Source organism: Sciurus vulgaris (assembly GCF_902686455.1).
Source record: "Sciurus vulgaris genome assembly, chromosome: 16".
Lineage (NCBI taxonomy): Eukaryota > Metazoa > Chordata > Mammalia > Rodentia > Sciuridae > Sciurus > Sciurus vulgaris.
The window spans coordinates 14639376-14653182 of record NC_136477.1 but is presented as its reverse complement, the minus strand read 5'-3'; the positions used below and the strand labels follow the sequence as shown (position 1 = coordinate 14653182).

The 13807-nt window shown below is 38.4% G+C and overlaps 1 pseudogene across 1 annotated transcript; it reads left to right on the top strand.

Annotated features, from left to right (window-relative positions):
• The first annotated feature begins 1023 nt into the window (after positions 1-1023).
• On the top strand, positions 1024-2096 carry LOC306647115 (olfactory receptor 7A10-like; annotated as a pseudogene). Its single transcript has one exon. The product of its transcript is annotated as an olfactory receptor 7A10-like (transcript).
• The last annotated feature ends 11711 nt before the right edge of the window (positions 2097-13807 follow it).

The following is a 13807-nucleotide window of genomic DNA, read 5'->3' as shown; positions in this document are numbered from 1 at the left end:
AGAATGCCTACAAGCACAGAAACAACCTGGAGTTACACCTAGCCTAACACACACACACACACACACACACACACACACACACACACACACGAAACAGCACCTTCTATCTATTCTCTCCATTTGGGGCACTTTCAGCTCTTGGCATGATATATCATGATTTCTTTTTTGAACAGCTTTGTTGAACTGTAAGTAATACCCAAAGGACCACATGAGTTTAAAGTGTACAATATGAGTTATGCCTACGGAAATGCTAATATGCATATGGAAATGCAAATATAGGCCAGATCCTGGGCACAAAGAGGAAGGCTACATACATATTCTCTTTGCCCATCATTGGGATTTGGAGCTTTGGTTGTTGAGGCCTGCAGAGTGCCTGGAACGTAGCCAGCACTCCACCTATGCTCCTTCATGGTAAGAAGCAATTTCTCCTTAAAGGTTTAAGGAGAAACTCTTGGAAAGGCTTAGAGTGAAACAGAAATTCCTAACCAGTAATGGCTTTAGGGATGTCCTAGGATGACCGGACCCAGAAACAAAACAGAAATTAATTTCTTTACAGGAAAATATGAAATGTAACATTTATATCCATTTTGTGATGTGTGTGAATAGCAGTGTATGAGTCAGGATTCTGTAGAGGAACAGAATCAATAGGAAGTATGATATAAAAAGGGGATTTATTATATTGTCTTACACAGGCAGAAGGTGGATAGTCCACAATGGCCATCTATAGCTGGTGAGCTGGATGAAACAGCAGCTGCAAAGTCCAAGACATAGAAGACCCAGATCAAGAAAGATCAAGAGTGCTTCCCTGTTCTGAGACCAAGGCATCAGAATCTACCTGGAGAATCACTGGCAGAGTCTTCTTTAGAAGATTGAAAAACCAGAGTCTGATATCCTCACAGGATTGAAGCAGCAATCAAGAAACCATTCAAGAATCAAGTTTGCATCTGCATCTGCTTCCTGGTTCTTCCAGCTTCTATTCCTTCCTATTGGGTGGTGCTGGCCAAGCTTAGGGAGGGACTCCACTTCAGTTCCTGTCCCACATTTCAATCATTCCTAGACACACCATCATGGACACACCCAGAAGCCTCTTAATCATCAACATCTCTTAATCCAATCAAGTGGACAATTCAAATTAACCATTGAAAGTAGTCATATATTCTTTCTCTTTCCAGTAGTCACATCCACTTCATGGAACCAGGAAACAATACAAGATTTTCAGAATTCCTCCTTCTGAGATTTCAGAGGACCCAGAACTATGGCCCCTCACCTTTGAACTTTTCCTCTCCATGTACCTGGTCACCGTGTTGGAGAACCTGCTCATCATCCTGGCCACCATCTCAGACTCCCACCAGCACACACCCATGTACTTCTTCCTCTCCAACCTGTCCTTTGTGGACATCTGCTTCACCTCCACCACAGTCCAAAGATGCTGGTGAACATCCAGATACAAAGCAAAGCCATTACCTATGAAGGCTGCATCACCCAGATGTGCTTTTTCTTTATTTTTGTAGAGATGGACAACTTCCTCCTGACCGTCATGGCCTGTGACAGATATGTGGCCATCTGTCACCCCTTGCACTACACTGCCATCATGAATCCCCAGCTCTGTGGTTTGCTGGTACTGGTGTGCTGGATCCTGAGTCTCCAACATGCCTTGATACAAAGCTTAATGGTGTTGAGTCTGACTTTCTCCACACATTAGAAATTCCACACTTTTTCTGTTGTCCAACTTGCCTGTTCTGACACCTTGGTTAGTGATTTGGTCAGGTATTTTGTACCTGTTGCTGGGAGGTGGCCCCCTCACTGGCATCCTTTACTCCTACTCCAAGATAGTGCCCTCCATCTGTAAAATCTCATTAGCTCAGGGCAGGTACAAAGCCTTCTCCACCTGTGCATCTCACCTCTCCATGGTCTTCTTCTTTTATGGCACAGGCCTAGGTGTGTACCTTAGTTCTGGTGCAACCCACAGTCCACACTCCAGCACAACAGCCTCGGTGATGTACACCGTGGTCACCCCCATGCTGAACCCCTTCATCTACAGTCTGAGGAATAAGGATGTAAAGAGGGCCCTGAGAAGGCTCTTTGGTAGGAAATGATGAAAGACTCTTACCTTGGGATTCAGGGGCACCTGCCCATGACTGCAGGCAGCTCAGACTCAGATAGAGTTGTGTTGTTTTAATCTGATTGTGAATGTGACACCTCTTCATTCTGTTAACCCCTGGAGTTGACATGATTCTGGTTTCACCCTCTATGTAATGTAACCAGCTCTCTTTATCTAGCCTTCGGATACTCTGACAGTCAACTGTTTGTGCACATTGTCCGTTTAACTTCTCTTTGAAAGAGGAAATCTTTATGTTACAGAGAACAAATATTTCTTACAAAAACATTCTTCCCACATGAAATATGTCATATTGATGAAGGTTTTTCTCTTTCACTGATAAAACAGTCATGTATTTTGCTGTGTTTATGGAAACAGCAGCACTGGGCACATCAGGTAATTTTTGAAATTTACTGGAGCGAAATCTGAGGCCACCATTTTTCTGTGTTGCATTATTATTCCCATGTATGTCAGCAATATAACTGCTTTTCATGAAAATTCATCTTTATTATACTAGTGTACTCTACTACAGGTTATTATAGTCTAAAAAAATTCAACAGTAAGATATATAAAGAAAATATGGTATATACGCCCAATGAGGGTTTACTCACTCATAACGAAAAATGAAATTATGGCCTTGTTGAAAATGATGGTCCTGGAGAACATTGTGCTAAATGAAATAAGTCAGGCTCAGAACATCGAGGGTCAAATTTTCTCTCTCACCTGTTGAAGCTGGAGAGAAATGAGGCATAAAAAAGGTATAGCATGACACTAGAAGGGAGAATAATGGAGTCAAGGAATGGACAGTGGAGTGGGTAGGAGGGAGGGGGAAGGGAGATCATCGTCCCACATATGCCATATCTACACAGGAACACACTGCCGTGAATTCCACCTTCGTGTCTGCCTATAAAGCACCAAATAATTACAGTGAATAAATAGCGGGAAGACCAGGAGAGTGCAGGAGGTGAAATAGGAGAGGGAGCAGAGCAAAGAGAGGAAGTCCTGGGGCCTGAATTGGAGCAAATACTACTCCATGCAAGTGTGAGTATGTGACAATGAGCACCACTGTTATATATAACCACAACACAATAATAAATCATTAGAAGGGAAAGGAATGATTTATTGTTTTTAATCCAACATATTTAAACTGTCTTTGAATTAGGTTCCAGAAATCCTTAGGAGATCATTATTCTGCCTACTGAAGTGTCTTTTTCAGAATTACATTAGTTGCCATGTAAGAGCATCAATGTAGAATTATTAACTGGCAATGGTTGTGCACACCTTTAATCCTACTGACTTGGAGGTTGAGCATAGAAGGTGGCAATTTTGAGGCCAACCTGGGCAAGTTAGGGAGACCCTGGCTCAGAATAAATAAATAAATAAATAAATAAATAAATAAATAAATAAATATCAAAAAGATCCAGTTGTGTAACTCACTGGTAGATCACTTCTGGCTTCACTCCCCTGTAATATAAAAGACTATATAATAATAACTGGACAAGAAATTATTACTGTCTCTAGATTGAGTAGATGCATTTCCTTCAGGAATAACATACAATGATGATTTGGGAGGAGAAGACCTAAAATCACCTACACCAGACTCCACAGAGCATCACAGCCTGCTACTCAAAGTGAGATCCACAGACCAGGACCTGCAGTACCAGGACCACTTTGGACTTTGTTAGATTACAGAGTTTCAGGAGATCCATGAGCTCACAATTTGCAAGGGAACTTGCATCCCTGGTAAGTCTTCTGAATGATGAGGTTGGTCTAGAATTGGTTTGGATCACCTCCTCAAGGCTGCCATGTGGGGGCAGGGTAATTTTTTGTGTGGGGAGCTGCTGTGGGTGTTTAGTACCATGCTGCAGACATTGCAAATATCCCCAGGGGAAAAACATATGTAGTTGAGAACCAGAGGCCCTTATTTGAGAAGAGTAAGTGCCATGCCAGAATTCAAATGAAGGTCCCATCTCTCCTTAATGTAACAGCATTGGTCAGCCCAAGATCTGCAGTGGACAGAGTTCACAAAAGTATCACTACACAGAAGAGATTGCATAGAATAGACCTTAGTAAAAATGAAATTGCAGAATTCTTGTCAGGTGCTAATCTCAGATTATGGTGCACAATAAGAACTAAGTACATCTTTTCTTAATAAATATTTCAAAATGAGGGACTGAATGGGAGCTCTTAACGTGTAAAAACAATAAATTTCCTATTCTTTTGGTTGTGAGTGATGTGGAGTTACCCTTGTCGTGTATTCAAACACAAGGATAGGAAAGTGTGTCCAGTTAATCTTACTGTTCTTCCTGTTTCCCTCTCCTCCCTTCCCTCATTCCCTTTGTCTAATCCAATGGACTTCTCTTCTTCCCCTCTCTGCCCCAACCACAAGAATAGGATCCTAATTAGAATAAGTTATATTCCACGTACTTGTAATATGTGTATGTCATGTATATATAAAAAGAACAAATCACATAAAAGTAAAAAAATGAAATTTACTGGCAGTGTTGGGAAAGGACCATGAAGACATGACGTGATATGCCCATGGCTTTAGACCATGTTCTCACCCTTGTTAAAGAGGAATGGCTATTTTCTGGTATATCAGTGCTTTTTGCCCAAAACAGGTCCATGCTTTGAAGACACATGAGCAGCAGTCAAGATGAGCTCATCAGTGTCAGAATTAGAAAACACTTTTAGTCAAAGGAGTGTGAAGAGACAGGAGGCTGGACCTCTGGAAGGCAGGTGGATCCATGGAGGAACAATAAAAACTGGATTAACTTGGTTATAATCATGTCTCTTGCGAACAGTGAATCAGCAGGGAAGAATCTTCTGTCTTTCCAAGTTAGTGTCCCTCAGGGGAATAAGAGGGAAATGAGCATAGTGAGCAGAAATACGGAGCTGTGACTCTCTGCTCTGATGTGGTCCCTCAGTGCACAGCCTTGTGTAGGACAGGATATGGTGGTGTCCTTTGAGGTCTTTGGTCTGCCTAGGAGCCCAGCACTTGACTCCTTCCTGCTGTGTTTTCTGGGGACAGAATTCAGTCACCATCAAGCCCACACAGGCAGGACCTTGCACTTCCAGAGGGAAACCTTCCTCTCAGAGCTGGTCTCCAGGTGAGTCGGACACCTCAGTGGACACTGCAGGAGATCATCAGAGAGAATGGAATCCAAGACTCTTTAGCTGAGGTCAGTGGAGAGCCAGGCCAACCTTGCACAAAGCAGGGCTGCTGTGGCTGCTCGCTGTCCTGATTGAGGATTTACTCAGAAGTCTGCATTGATTCATGACACTTGGCTGAGAAGTGAGCATTGCACTGATAAACACAGGGTTCACTGCTGGCCATGAAATGGAGCTAATGGAGGCTGAAGAGAAGATGGGAGGGAGGCGTCCAGTGCTCCCAGAGATAGAGCAGAGGTCCAAGTATCTCTGCAATTTAGGGAGTAGGGAAAAACAGCCATGTTATGGTGTATTTTGATATGTGTTTACTTAGACGGGAAATATTTGATTATGTTTGTGTATTGTTGGCATGAATCCACATCACGGTTCTTGCAAATATCATGCAACAGAAATCCATGGATGCACTTCTGATAGTATCATTTCTCCCTTTGGTATTCACATGGAAAGCATTATGTCACAGCTGAGTACAAGTATGTCTAAGAGCCTTACTGTGCAATGATTTGCACATCTCTGAGGCTGAACATGCAGGTGGGGTTGCTTGCCAGTTACCTCCATATTGCACAGTCTCTCCCACGAGACTTTTGCATAGACAATGCAGGGTATTTCCCTCATATTCCAATGTATTCTTACAAAATACTGGAGTTTTTCCCCCACACAAATTACCTGTTTGCCTTTTAGTTCAGTTGTCCCTTGTGTACGTAGAGATATTTTGGGGAGTGTGTGAAAATTTATGAACCTGGTGTAGTCAAAACTATCAGTTGATTATGTTTCCGCACTTTTTTTCTGAAAGAATCCAGGAATTGATGTTCTTTACTTGTCAGTTCTTCCTTTAAGGTTCTTGTGCTTCTCTGTTGCTAGTATTCGTGTTCTAAGTGTATTTCCAACTCATTTTCACCTTCCTGTGGTTGCTTACTGTGTCCCTTTACATCTTGGGATTAGGTACATTTCCCAGAGAGGTATTAGCTTCGAGCCTCCCTGGGAAGGCTTTTGTGCCTCTTTCCTATTTGTTTAAAGCTCGTTTTATTTGTATCAAGTATATTAGAATACACTTATCTTTACATAAATCTCATTAAGACTTTAAACATTGTTACTAGCATGGAATTTAGCGGATTTCCTTCCTATTGCAGTATTTGTGAGGTTTTGGCAATTTAATCTTGAGTTAGGAAACAAGTTGAAATTATTAAATAATTAAGAATTTATAACTTTTCTTTTAGATGTTTTAGATTTTCATTTAATTTTGTTTCAGTCATTGCAAACTGTATGCTTGTATTGAAATGTCACATGAGTACAATAAACACACACAATGAATATATCCAAATAAAAATGAAAATATTTAAAAATAGTGAAAATTAGAATGAGTGATCAGTAGAGGGCAGGAAGTGTGTAGGAGAGACAGCAGGGGTTGTTGGTGAATACCAATACACATTTATACAAGACCATAAATTCAGAGTTCCTACAGCACAGGGCAATAGTTATAGCACATTTTATTCTGTGTTTTATTGTTATGATTTTCATATTCATAAGAAAAAGCATAAAATTACTTAAAAAACATAGACCATCTTTTAATTATATATTCTCATAAAGAATTAGAAAAAGAAAATTAGAAGCTTCCCACCAGAGAATTGATAAATATTTAAGGAGAAGGAAATGTTTATTATCCTGATTTGTGCATTTAATATTGAATACATGTGCTGAATTGTCACATTGTACCCTATTAACATGTACAGGTTTTGTGTATCAATTTACAAAATTGGATAGCCGTTGTAGCACAGTTATATGGAGCTTGCTTAGCATACACAAGGTGTTGGGTTTGACACTCAGCCCAGCCAAAGTAAACGAAAAACAAGCCATATGAATCAATTGATTATCAAATGAAATTTTAAGACCAAAAAATCCATAAACTCATTGCTTTAAAGAATAAAAGCAGTATACTTCTTATAAGGCACAAGTTAAGAACATACCGATCACCACTGAGAAGTCCAAATTTAAGAGTCTTCATTAAGCTGGCTGGCTGACTATCTCACACAATGCCCCCAAAAATGGCTTTTGGGAGAACAGCCCTGACCATAGGGTTGTAGGGGTTCTTATACCAAAATTACATCAATCATAAGTGACTTGCTATGATTCAAAATTACAAACTAACATCATGAGATTATCCACAGAGGGAGAAGTGGGTCAAAATGACCCTAACCTAGGTACAAACTAAAGAATTGTTCCTAACATCCACACAATCACTGTTCACATGGTACATTGTTTAGAAGAAATAGGAATCAAAAGAACGATTTTTCTTTACATAGGAATTGTCATTTTGTATTGTAAAACATGTTGCACTAAGTACAACTGATGATGGGTACAGAGGTGGGGTGTTCCCATGGGAGAAGCTTATTTCCTACATAACATGGAGGCTCAGAGCAAAATAGAGTCTGTTTAGTCATTTCCCTCAGAGTCTGGCCTAAATATTCTCGTGGCGCCAGATCTGTCAGCCCATCACATTCCCCACTGGTTTTCTACATAATCAAATCATTGATTGATTAGTGGTGCACAGGTGATTGTAGTGAGTGTGCAACACCATTAGCTTAACAGACTGGATTCTATCTCTAACATATTTAGTTGAACAGTTTATCATGTATGGCCTGATTAAAAGTCCCAACGTAACTAGGATGAGAGGTCTCACCATTGTGGTTATTAGAGTAGTTAACCAGGGGAACCAAGAGAACAGATTTTGATACCAATATTTCTCAGGTTTTCAACTTTTTTTTAAATCTTTTTTGAGCCTTTTTTTAAATCAAAGATAAACTATCATGAATGACACCTGAGTGGTTAGTACAGAAACCATAGGTCTCCCCTAAGGCCATGCATATTTTTTTTTATTTTAAAAACCGCAAATTTAACCATCTTTTGTTTTGTAAAACTAACTCAGCAGGTGAATCAAGGGAATTTTTCAGCGACTTATAGAGTTTTTAAAATTTATTTAAGTTTACGTATATTGTCTACTTAAGGTTTTGAAATTTTGGTTTCCTGTAATAAGTGTAGTGGTCCCTATAGCTGTGTAGCTGGCTATGTTTATTTCTACTAGGAGGGGGACTAAGACAGGGGCCACTCATTTAGATCAATGCATGAGTCTCATATGTTCCCTCTTTCTTCCCCATCATACACCTGGGAAAAGAAGTGAACAGTAACACAGAATTCATCCTATTTGGTAATCTCAAAAAGTTGAAGGGCCAAGCATGGAGTTATTCCTGATGCAGTCCAAGTAAGAGAAAAAACACAATTAATATTTTTTAGGTCTTATCTTTAGACAGTGGTTGGGATCTCTGAGAGATATCCCTTTTTCTGTTGTCTAAACTCAGATGTGATAAGTCCATGTTGTGAGTAAGGTCCCTTTCATTTCAGCTGGGTGTTAGTCCTTTCTGGAACAATTTGATGTAGACATAATCTTCTGACTGTGATGGGTGTTAGAAATCAGTGGTCTCTTGGGGCTGGTTCTCTCCTAAGTTGAACCTGTTGGAGAGAATTAACAACAGGTTTGAACAGGAGCAGGTTCTTGGTAAGGGTGGAGGAAGTGCTCTGGAAGCATTAACATTTTAATCTCTCAGAGTTCATTCACCTCCAACTTTCTGGACCCAAACTGGCCCTTATTTTTGTGATTTAACCCAATTTACCTATCTATATGGACTGTCTTTTAAAGTTTGTATTATTACCCCTCTAATTTTAGGGACTTTTTACTGCTGTAAGGGAAAAGGGTGATGACCGCTCTTGCTGCTTCTAGCTGAGAGGGGGCATTGTGGGATATGGCAAGCAGTAAAAAGTTCCTTTTTAGAAATTGGATCTTTCTAGGGGCAAAGTCTTGTTTTATGAAAGAAAAAAAGAACCATGAGTACAAAATAAATAGCAACTGGAACATGTCAATGAATATTATGAAGATGATAGAAATCAATAATCTCTTACCAGGAGGTGGAAGAGCTGAGATGTTGTTTACATGAAAAGGTCTAACAAGGTCTAACAAGGTCTAACAAGGCTGGAGAGGATAAGGCCTCAAATGTAAATGTTATCTCTGTCAGAGTTATCAGGAATGTAAGCACAACATTTAGTTAAGTTACTTACTGTCATCAGATTTTTATAAAATATCTTCTTTTTGGCATAATCTCTTTGTTTAGTAGAGAGCCCTTTATTTTTGTTACTAAGGGTTAGAGAATCATACTAGCAAACATTGATTAAGTCTTCCTGTATTGGAGATTAGAAAGATCTGTAGGCCTTAAACTGACTATAAACTTATAACTGGCAGTTTCTTTTGATAATTATCAGGCATTTTTGTCTAAGAATCTTTTTGTCACCTTTAGTTTTACTTATTTTGGTGGGGCTAACACAAGTGTACATCTCAAGTTACATTAAAATAACTATTGTTTAGTTTTTAAAATGTCCAGGAATGACTCTGTTTTGGTTTTAACTGTTTTTGCTAGATATTTAATATCAAGCTGGGCAAACTGACCTTGTTCCTATCTGCTGTTAAATGTCAGCTGAGTTCCCACAGGGTTACTCTTGGGGAACTTGAGAGAAGCTTCTTAGTTCCTTTAGTGCCATTCACTAGGTGGGGTCTCCTTGATGAGGCGGCTTCCTTTGGAAACATTAGGGATGTCTCCCTTTCCCAAGGACCCCCCTCTGCAATAAGTGCACGGATTGGCTACTCATCCTCTAGTGGTCTCCCTGATCAGAAGGTTGTGTGGCCCAGAGTTGTAAAGCTCCCTGGGTTTAGGCTGACTCTGAGGGCAACAGCCAAATACGAATTGTCTTGACCCCTTTATTTTAATCTCAATCTTTAAATTTTGATCTTAAACATCCAGCAAGTCAGTTTCACCAGTCATACAGTAAGAGTACTGGGTTTTTACTTTAATGTCTATGACTTTATAGTTATTTACCAACTTTTATTAAACTGGGGTCTATATTATCTGTCCTATTGGTGATGGCTTATTATCTCAAATTAATTTAGATTGTTCTTGAAGCAGTACCTCTGTAAAACATTAACCAGTCAACAGTTACAGAGTTTACAAGGAAAATACAAAATGGAATTAACAACAGTAAAAACCTATTTAGTTGTGTAAGAGCTGCCTTAAATTTAGGCTGAGGTATATATTATATCCTGTGTTTGAGATCACAGTAATTTTATAACAACAAAATCAATCTTTTATTATTATTATTTTTTGTGGTTCTGGGGATTTGAACCCAGGGCCTTGTGCTTGTGAGGTAAGCACTCTGCCAACTGAGCTATATCCTGAGCCCAAATCAATCTTTTGGATCTAACTTTAAATTTGCTGAAGTCTGACTTATTTTAGAGCCATCGTAATATGTAGTAAGGTTGGAAGCAGAGCCTCATCTCAGGTAAGCAGGGCTCTTCATAAATCTTAGGTAAGCAGTCTAGTTCTGAAGCTGATCTTTATCTTTTTTAAATATCATTTTATAAAGTTTACATATATTGTTTCCTAAGTCTATACAAAGGTTAATTAACACAGTATGATATTACACCTAAAACATGAATCAAAGAAAGTTGAGAGGTTTTAACTTTCCTTTTGTGTAGTAAAGTGGCAAAATGTTTTTCTGTTTCATGATATTAACCTCTAAACAGATCAAACTTTCATTATCTTACAGAAATACATTTACATTTTTATCCCAGTGCAGAGGTAACATAAGGTTCAGGTCCAATTACAGAACATTAAATGATATAAATAAATCCCCAATAAAATTTATTATTTTGGTAAGTTGAAATTTACCATTATAACTTTAGGTTGGAGAACACCAACTTGATAAAATGTTCTTTTAAACCTTTTAAAGACTTGTATACCTGGAAGATATGAACACTTTTAATATATAAATAAGAGTAATAGAATCATAACTACATTGATGTTTTTATATTAACCATGTTTACTTTTAAAGAAAATTTAGACTTTGTTATGTAGTACAATACAGTAACAGTTGCTGTTTAACCAGAGTTGTACAAACCCCCAATTTTTAAGATTAGATGCTCTTGAGAATAAAACTTAATAGATACAATATTAAGAGTAACTTAATGTTTTAAGAATCATTGGTCATTTTAGCATATGGACTGAAATTTGGTTTGTATCAGTACATTAATATTTGACCTTAGGAAAAAACCTTGAATAGTTTTAACTGTTGTGTTACTTATATGTACACATAAAACTTTTAAAATTTATCCTTAATTTACACTTTTGTAATCTCTTAATTGGACTCTCTTGCTGTTTACTTAGCTGTATTACAATTTTATTTTATCAGATAAAGACATTATTATCTAGAAACATTTTTACTAAATATATTTTATGTCTAAAACCTTGTAATGTTTTAATCTGTTGATCCCCTTTTTTAAAATTTGTATTCCGAAACAACCCTTATAAATTTATGAATTTAGATAAATTACTCCATTTTAATCTGATGAAATACTTTGTTACTTATGGAACTCTATTTAAATACAGTTGAAACTTTTGGACCCTTTATATAGAATAATACCTGTTAATACTTTTAGTAATCATGTTTTCAGTGATAACATAAATTAAATTTAAAACCTTTTTTTATTTACCAATTCATGAAAACACCAAAAATGTTTTAAATATATTACCCTGTGGAATTTAAGAAGTTAAGGGTATTTGGTGTTATATTTAACAGTCAGCATTTTAACTCTCTAAACCAATCAGATATCTCTAACAAACACATCCTTGATCAATCCCATATATGTTAAATCTAATTTAGTTATTTTTTAAAAACTGAGGTATCAGAGAAGTGTATTGGGCCATATCAGTCATTTCTTTCCTGTTGACGAAAAATCTAGAAACAATGGATACTAGACATTTTATTAAATTCACATTTTATTATTTTTGACCATCTGCAAACAAAACTGTTAGTACCCGAAAGCCATATTTTTGTTTACCCAATTTAAAACCTTTTAAATCACGTGAATCAAAAGCATTTGGATCCATTTTTTTAAATTTTAATTTATGAGTTCACATGTCAATTTTGTTACCAAATATATGTAGACATGACACTACACAGGTGTACACATACATGAAGTACAGATGCACAAACACCTTATAGCTTATTTTTTAAAACCTATTAGAATGAGAGTTAACCCTTGTAAACTGGTCTCAGAATTAAACAGAGCATTAAGAAAACCTTATAGTTGGGGAAAATAGTTCTGATAAAAATTAACCTAGGCTCACCAGATCGAAATTATGAACTCAAAAAGACAGAATTTTAAAAGTCTTTTTGGCCTCCATCCTAATGTGGTCCCTTCTCATCAGAGATGAAAAAGAATTAAGAGAATATAGACAAGGGTTATGCCCTATCCCTCCCTGAAGGAGCTTCTCAAAGAGACAGCAAGGGAGCTGCTTCCATTGGTCTCCTTGGGAGAGCCCCTCAGGTTGGGGTCTTGTTCTAAACCAATTTTTCTGGTCTCTTGGAAAGCAGCCATCAAAATTTTAGCCTGGCATTTTGGTGGACCAAATCCAATAGTTGGAAGTTCCTGTTGGCAGCAGTTTATGTTTTAATGTAAGCTTTATTGAAATGGTTAAAAATATTTTTAACCACGTTTTCCAAATTTGACTATAAAACATTTGATCAGATGGTTCAGGCTGCCTAAAGACAATTTGGTGGTCCCCTGAGGGGCCATCTGACCTCGAAAGTTGGTCATTCTCTCTCACAGAATTTAGAGAGAGAAAAGAAGTCACAGCAGGTCCTGTCATCAGCGGCCCTTCTCTGAATTCCTGGAAACTTGTCAATATGCATTGAAGGGTGTATATGATGAACATGAGGGAGACTGACCCACATCCACACTCAAGGCAACAAAAAACAGAAAAAGACGAACAAACAGAACAGACAAGACACCAAAGACAATGACAAGTGGCCACTCCTGATTCCTGACCTGAGGGCCTGGGTAAGGTCTTGCCAGTCCTAGATTGGGAAAGTAATGCTGCGTCCAGCTTTCTTCAGAGTCCTCAGATACCAATCCGCCAGAAACAGACTTACTGGTCACTCAAGGGTGCAGAAACAGGTGACTCTTGGAGAATTTAGTTCAGTCCTGGGGCGGGGCCCCACAGACCATGCAGCCTGGGACTCAGGAACGTCTCTCAGAGGCCTTCCCCTAGGAGCATCATTGTGGCCTCTCCCCTCTGCAGGAGTTCCCAGGTCTGTGGTGAGTGGTGGTTACCCACCAGGCAGAGAGGATCTCGCTGGGGCCTCCAAATGTTATGAGGCACAACTGAAGAACACACCAATCAACACTGAAAAGTCCAAATTTAAGAGTCTTTGTTAAGCCGGTTGGCTGACTGTCTCACACAATGGTCCAAAAAATGGCTATTGGGAGAATAGCCCTGACCATAGGGTTGTAGGGCTTCTTAAACCAAAAATCACATCAATCAAAAGTGTCTGTTGCTATGATTCAAAATTACAAACTAACATCATGAGATCATCAACAGAGGGAGAAGCAGGTCAAAATGACCCTTACCTAGGTACAAACTAAATAATGGTTACTAAAAT